Source organism: Rattus norvegicus, chromosome 13 (assembly GCF_036323735.1).
Source record: "Rattus norvegicus strain BN/NHsdMcwi chromosome 13, GRCr8, whole genome shotgun sequence".
NCBI classification, from domain to species: Eukaryota; Metazoa; Chordata; class Mammalia; order Rodentia; family Muridae; genus Rattus; species Rattus norvegicus.
The window spans coordinates 91,099,722-91,108,294 of record NC_086031.1 but is presented as its reverse complement, the minus strand read 5'-3'; positions in this window follow the sequence as shown (position 1 = coordinate 91,108,294).

Below are 8,573 nucleotides of genomic sequence, written 5' to 3'. Positions count from 1 at the left end.
TTCATGTAGCCTTCTCTCATAGAAGAGAGGATTCCTAGCTGACAACAGTACAACCATAGAAAACCAAACTGTGGTATTGTTCACACCTTATTCCTACCTTTGGTCATTTCCTGACCTAACAGGATTTAATTAGCAGCTCATTTTTTTTGCTTAAAACATGATATCTATGTCTTCACTCCCATCGTCCCATCCCATAAGTTGCTAGGGTAGGAGACAGGTTGTTTCGTACTCAGTGCACCAGCCCAACCACAAAAGCTGGGCTGAGGTCTCTTGGGTTTTCTTCTCGTTTTTACCATCCTCTTGGTTCAGCTCACCATCTGCACAGAGTGTAGGCAATACCGGAACTAACTAGTGTAAATCTGAAACAAGCACACAAAGCCACAGCTGAGCTGAGGTTTTTTTCATGCCAGTGCTTTCTGCCTTATCGAAGCCACTGAACGGTGTGTGCTGTTTGACTCTTGCTTTTGGTTTACAAGGAAACAGATCTATTAAGGTAGCAATCTGATACCTGGTTTAGAGCTCAGCAGAGACACCGAATCTTAATTGGACACTGTTGACTATGCCACTGTGCCTTACATGTGTCTTGTGTGTCTGGTAATTGTAATGGATTCAGTTTATGGTTTGCTTTAGTTCTCTTAGAATTAGACCATTTTCCACAGAGTCTCTGTCTTATTTCAGCCACCCAGTGCTTTTTAACTCATTCTAAGGTAAAGGTTGTATCCTTTTAAAAATATATATATAATTACAACATCTCTCTTTTCTCTTTATTCCCTCCAAACACTTTCATATACATCTCCCCGCTCTCCTTCAAATTTATGACTTCTGTCTTATTAGTTGTTATTGTATATGTATATGTATGTGCATATATGTATCCATATATATATTCATAAATCTAACCTGTTTAGTCCACATAATGGTACTTATATGTGTGTTTTCTGGGCTGACCATTCTGCACCAGACAACCAATTGTGTGCTTTTCCTTGGGAAAGGCCACCTCTCCTGCTCCCAGCTTTCCTTGGCTGTGTAGGTTTGGAGCCTGTGGGGTTTTCCCTGTGGAGTTTGACATGTTTGTTGGAGTCATCCTTGCTTAGCTCACATTGGAGCAGTTACATTGGTGAGACTGAGTGTAGCTTCTGAAGTTACCAGGAGACACGATCCCATAGAAAGATTGCTGATCCTCTGCCTCTTCTAATATGTCTGCCCCCTCTCCCACTATGTTTCTTGAGCCTTAGGTGTGTGGTAAGTGTTTGTAGACACATCCACTGGGGCTGAGCCCCATAGCTCGGTGTTTTGATTGGTTGTGGATTTTCTGTAGTGGTCACCATTTGTTGCAAATAGAAGTTTATTTCATGAAAGGCGAAGATAACATTCAACTCTGGCGTTATCTATGGGGTATAAGGAACAAATGTTTATAGGTTATTGTGAAGAATTGTCCTGGTTTAGAGGTTGTAGATTCTCCTTCAATGACATTGGCAAGGTTTCCAATACCAGACATGGTTTCTATCTTGTTGAACAGGTCTTAAGCCCAATGAGATGTTGGTGGCCACTACCAAGGTATGCATGTCCCAACTGCACCAGTGTGGTTCTGCTTTCTGTCTTACCACAGGGATGTGGGAACTCCACTGGGCAGATGAAGCACAGAACACGAGACTGCATTTACCCTACTCCCACATCAGATGCTGGGCTTGTGGGAAGCACTGATACATGCTGATGGGATGAGAGAATGGGGGACTCTGCCTGGGTGAGAAACAGCACAGGCTGAGGCTGACACTGGGGTTTTCTAACTCTCAGGCTGTGGGACACTGGACCTTGCCAGGAAATGTGGTGGGTTGAGTGGGTTCAGAGTCCCTGGCACCCAGGTATCCACTGAGACAGTAAGCAGTTCCCTGCTCCCCACCAGATTCCTGGCCTGGAACATATGCCACCTTCCCACATAAGGAAAGGAGAACACAGGTCAGTTAGCCAAAACCAGAGTTCTTTATGCTAATGAGATATCTAGAGGCCTTGAGGCTTAACCAAGAAGCTTCCCTTTCCGGACATTCCTTCTTGCACAAGGTATTTAATCTCTGGTCCACCCTGAGGAAGTTGTATGCACCATTTTCTATGATGAATAGTGAATAAGTAGTGTGGACAAGCCAGTACTATCTTTCTCTCTTCAAGAACTGCAGTGGGGGGAAGTCATCATTATTGAGCTGAGCCCAAGTCTCCAGCAGAAGGCCCCACTGTACTCCAGACAATCACCATTAATATAAGCTGGAGTCATTCTCCCCTCCCCCCTTTTCCCCCTTTCCCCCATCCTGGCACTGGACTTGTCCTTGCAGGCCTGCAGCCCCCCCCTCCATTCCTGGCTCTATGAGGTTTTCAGCTGTGGTTGGACATCTGGGAGTTAGGGAACCCAGCTTTGGCCTCAGCCTGTGTTGTTTCTCACCCAGGCTGAGTTCCCTGTTTTAGACTGTGTTTTCCCACCCCCTGAGCAGTGTATCAGTGCTTCCCGCATGCCTAGCACCTGATGGGTAAATGCAGTCTAGCGTTCTGCATTTCATTTGCCCAGCAGAACACATAACCATACACCTGGACAGTTATCGTGCCATGTTAGTTACCGATGTGGCTCATAGGCATCAAGGGTGGATAAGATTGTTAATGGATTCCCTCATTAGAAGCTTGCATGGTGTTTTCTCATACTGGGAAAGCTAGTAGAGGAGCCATTAAGATTGGTTATAGCTCAGGAGACTCTGGGCTCCTATTTTGAAGTCCTCAGTGTCCTCAGCAATTGGGACTTACCTCCTACTTCTGGGGGAACCAACAGCAGTAGGCTATGTGTATTGGGAATCTCTTGGACAGTCTTGACCAACAGCTCAAAAAGTCTTATGCCTGATATTAATTTCTTGTCAGGTTGTCTTTGGCTCTTGAGAGTGCACTGTCAACTTGGATGAGAAACACACACACACACACACACACACACACACACACACACACACACACACACACACACACATATATATATATATTAGGCTTTATTTTGTAAGTCGTTAATAATATGCTTTCTCCTGGCAAAGGAAGTGTCTATCATATGCAGTATAGTAAGCAGTTCAATACTGAGCCCAGAGAAAGGATTGGGATTATGAATTCTTAGGCTTTCTTTTTAATGGGTTTTAATTTTTAAGATTTATTCTTTACTATTTTAAATTATGTGTCTGTCTGTGTATGGCTATGTGCATATGAATGCTAGTACCTGTTGAGGCCAGGGACCTCAGATCTTCCTGAGGCTGGAATTGTAGGCAGTTGTGAGCACCTGTTGGGTGCTGGGAGTGAAACTCAGGTCTTCCGCTAAAGCAGTGTATTCTTAGCCACTGAGTATCCCTCCAGCATCTGTTTTGTTTTCTTAAGACAGGGTCTCATTATGAAACCCAGTCTGGACTAGAATTTGTCATCTTTTGCCTCAGCCTCTTGAATGATGAGCTTGGTTACAGGTATTTACCACAAGGCTCAGCAATTATTCATTTCATAATGGGATGTGTGGTATTTTCTGTATATAGTATTATGTGATAATAAGGTATATCGGTTACATTGTAATGAAGCTTAATATGAAAACCTTAAGTTATGCCATCACAAAGTCTTATCTGGATCCTCTAATATCGTGAAGAATTAAATCGAGAGCAAGTACTCTGTCTTATGCACTTCCCTAGACACAGTTCTCCACCAAGTCTGGATCTTAGAAGATGGTTGTCTCTTCTTGTTGTGATGGTTAATCTTGACTGTTAACTTGGTTGAATCTGGAGCCATTTAAGGACAGGCTCCTTGGCTCTTGTGAGAGCATTTCCAGGAAAGGTTAACTGGGAGGAGATGACTGTCCCAGCTGTAGAGGAGTGAGAGGAATCAGCATCACCTGCTTGCCTGCCTTTGCTCCCTGCTGATGAGCCTGTCTAGTTGTTGTTATAGCTGTTGTTGTTGCTGATGCTGCTATCCTTTTACTGACATTGGCACACAATTTCTTTGGCATTTCAGCTGAAGCTGAATTCTCCAGAAATTTCCAGAAACCCTCCAGGCCTTCAGCACCATATTGGAACTGCTGAGGTGTCCAGTCTTGTGTATTGATGAGCTAGTGGGTTCTCTAGCATGGAGATGGTTATTGTTAGACTACCTGGATTCTATTATTATAATAAATCCCATTTTAATATATATTTTTCCTAGTTTCATATTCTTCTTGGAGTTAGATTTTAAAGCTTCCATCATCACTTGGCCACGGTAAGTATCTTGACTTAGATTTTTCAGTTCACCAGTCAAAAGGGATTGAACCTATGCTGTAGATGGGGATGGGTTATCCTCCTCAGCTGGGCTTGCACCTTGAAAGGTTCTTTCCCACTTTGATGATCCTAGCAGTCTTGGGCAACCCAAGTAATGTTAGAGACTCTACATCATACTTCAAACCCAACAAAGCTATCCAGCACCTGGGAAACAATTTCAGAAATAAAGCCAGGAAAGCTTTGCCTGTGATGGGACCTATCAGGATGCTGCTAGAGTGACATAGAAATCCCCTGATACCCTCCACTCACCCAAGTGCCTCCCCAAACCAGAAAGCTCACAGTTCTCAGTACCTCTCGCAGACAGCAAAGACCAAGGAAGGACCCTCCAGAGACACATTTGCTGGTAAACACTGGCAAGGATTAGTTTGAATAATGTATGGAAGATTCTGGGTTTTAAAATCCTGCACTTGATTCAGAGAGTGAGTGACAGCAGTGGATAATAGCAGGTCATGATTAGGGGGCAGGACTTAAGAGTTAGAGAGGAGAGAGTGGGAGGAAAGAAGGCAGAGAAGAAGAGTATGAATGTGTTGTGTGTGGAGCAGTTATTTTCATGTTAAATGATTAATGAGACCTATGGGAATCAGAATATTAAATTTGTATATGCCTTCATCCTATGCTTTCTTTTTTTTTTCCTCCGGAGCTGGGGACCGAACCCAGGGCCTTGCGTTTGCTAGGCAAGTGCTCTACCACTGAGCTAAATCCCAAACCCCCATCCTATGCTTTCTTGTTGTTAAATCTCAATGTGAAGAAGGGCACAAAGACACTAAATATGTGAGTTTCTGTTATCACAAATTAAAGTGTAAGAATGTACTTGTTTTTATCACCCTAGTTACCTACTACAGCCAGGTATCTAGTAGGTCTTAGACAAATGCTTATGAATAAAAAGTCAGAATGGTTCTCTCTCTATCAAGCATTTTAAGATGAATTAATATCAAGTGTTCATAAATGGTTCCAAAGAAACAGAACGGCCAGAAACATTTCCAAACCCATTATCTGAGATCAGTATCTCTTGGGATGCCAAAGCAAAAACATCAAAAGAAAATGAAATCACAGAGAGTTATGAATATAGACATAAGAATTCTCAATACAATGCTAGAAAACCAGGGCATGTTTGGTTTAACATTTACAATCAACTTAGTGCAATTCACTACACCAATAGAAGGGGGGAAACCCCCTTACATCTCTGTAGAGAAAGCATTTGACAAAACTCAACATCTTTTCATAATTGAAAATAAAGCAATGAAAGGATTCAGAAATTTTTCTCAACTCAGTAAAGGGCAATTTTAGAAAACCTCACCACTATGCAGGGGCGTTGCAATGCAGGAAACAAATCAAAAGGCACCCAGAAGATGCAGGAGGAAGAGACAAAACTGGCTCTGTTCAAGGATGACCTGGTCACTCGTGTGCAAAATTCTTAGGCAATCCACTAAATTAGAACTTATCGGTGAGTATAGCAAAACTTTAGAACCTAAACCAACAAGTAAAGATTAAATGCATTTTCAGATTCAATAGGCAGCACAAAATGAAATTGAGAAAATACATACACAATGTCATCAAAGAGAATAACATATGTGGGAATAAGTGTAGCAAAAGAAGTGCAAGCTTGTACTCTAGAAACTACAATACACGGTTAAGTAAATTAAAGAACAGTAAACTGAAAGATATTCCATTTGTAGGGACTGGGATATTGTCAAGATGTCAGGGTTCCTCAACCTGACCTCCAGTTTAACATGATTTCTGTTCTGTCCAGTTTAAGGACTGGTGTCCTTAAAGAAATTATCCACTTGATTCTACACTTCATAATAGCATTACAAGAAACATTGGAGTTTCATTATTTACAGTAGCTGAAACAGGCAGAATATGGAGGCAAATCAAATGTCCATTAGTTGATGAATAAATAAACAAATGTGGCATACCCATATAAAGAACTAGTTGACCAAAAGCTACAAATTACTCACAAATTAAAGAGTGGAATGATCCTTGCAAATAGTTTGCCAGTGAAGGAAAATTATGAAGGGACACACATTCTCATTCTATATAAGTGTCCAGAACACATAAGTCCAGGTCTAGATATAGAATGTAGTCTAATGGTTGCCTACAGATAAGAACAATATGGGAAGATGTATTTCAGTTGGAGAGTGACAGCTAGAGTTTCAGCTTTCTTATGGGGGTTATGAAAGTCTTCTAAAATTGATTATGGAGTGGTTGTACAACTTGATAAATATATTGAAGACCCTTTAGTCCCTTTAAGTGTGGACTTTTTAAATGGGTGAATGGTATGGTACTATATCTTAATAAACTATTCCCCCAAACCAAAACAAAAAGATGCTAATCAGTTCACTTAAGGATTTTGATCCACTTTACTATATATGAAGCAGGTTTAAACGATGCCTTTCAAGTTCTAAGATAAATTTATAAAAGTTTTAGAAACAACACAAAATTTCATCTGCACTAGAAAAGAATCCAAGCTGAGCATGATGGTATAAACCAGAAATCTAACACTCTGGTGGCTGAAACAGGAGAATCCTGAGTCAAGTAGCTTCTATCATAGTGGGAGGCAGGCATTTACAACAACTGGGTCAGATTTATTCTGAAATCCCGTCCACTTTCAACATTCTGAGGATGAAGCTTTCACAGGGCGTTTCTTATTGTCCTGTGTTAGGGCAGTAAATTAACATTGTATGTTTAAACACATTTCCAACTGCTAGTAGGATTTGAATGCAACTGTGGCAATCCCCTCAGTTCACACAAAGCTGAGTTCCCTGGTGGCTCCTGCTTAGCACATGTGACACCATGACATTTAACAACAATATCCGAAGAGCAATTTTCATGCTATGAATATTTCCCCAGATCATTCTTAATACAAAGTGAGCTTATTAAAAATCTCCCATTTGCTTCTCTTTCTCAGCATCTCATGAACACAATGGCAGCTCCCTCTTCCTTCTGCCTCCAAACTCTGCCAGTCCTGTGCTGATAGCTGCTGTACTGTACTCTCCGGCCCCCAAATTCCACCATTTCCAGCGGAAACCAATTCAGCCCCACTTTTACTCTCCCCGTCACTTTTCTTCCTATTTTTGCTCAACAAAGAAAGATCACAAGCACAGCATTCACATTAACAGACAAAGGAAGCCAAGAAACTGTGTGTTGTTGCTACTGGTCACGGGGCCCAACATCTTAAAAAATCGGAGCGACAAGTTTGGTCTGGAGGTGTTACTGGGTCTTGTTGAAGACGAGGTGGATCTCATGCTGTGTGTTCTGGAAGCTTCTACCTACTATGGCAGCTGAATACCATATGCTCATCAGTCTTCATCATTTACCTGGTCTGAAGCAGAGTCTCTGGTTCAGCCCTGAGGTTATCAGCCTACCTGGCTTGGGAACCCCTGGGATTTTCCTGCCTCAGTTTCTCATCTCACATAGGCATGCTTGAGTGCCTTCACAGTGCCTTTGTTTTAACCTTTAGGTAGCTTCTAGGGGTCTGCACAGCTGGTCCCTCTGTTTCACTTAATCTACAGTGCCAGCTCCCCATCCTTAGAACATCCTTGGAAAATTAAATCCTTTGTGTACTCGGTAACTGGCATTGTTTTAAACCTCAGAAGCCATGACTCCATTTGCATTGATGTATTGACCCCTCAGATATATTGACTTTCAACTACCCAAGGTCGATAGAATACAAAGACCTTTAAAGGTATAAAAGAATCCTAAATGAGCCCAGTCTTTAACACAAAAGCCTCAAGAGAGACTATTTAAATACCAGCCCCAAACCTGGCTGAAAGGGGTTAAGATGTTGTCAGTTCCACAGCATTCTGATTGCTTTTCAAGTTATTTGCCAGTCAATAGTATTTATTGAGTGATTGTCCTCTGTGTAGCAGGCACCAAATTAGCTTGCAAATTGCATGTTCTGCAAAGAGAACTCTCTCTTACCCCTTGGCCAAGGCAAGTATATCTTTCTCTGCAAATGGACTCCTGGGAGTTGTGTGGCATTTTGGATGCTCCCATGGAAGAGTTGAAGATCTTGGTACTCTAATCTCATATAAATAGAAAAGGCAGGCTTGACTTTGGCAGTTTCCCTTGGTGGGAGATGACTTTCCAATCTACCATCTGCTTCTTCTGCTGTCTAAGGGTTATCTTTCTACATTTGTGCCCCTCTCTGAGAAAGGCTGACCTCAGGAGTTCTACACAGATGTGTGGACGTCCCTGTTGGAAATGTCAGTTGAGTTCTCTAAGGAGAAATGTCAGGTAAGGTCTCATCAACTACTAAATCAAAATCAT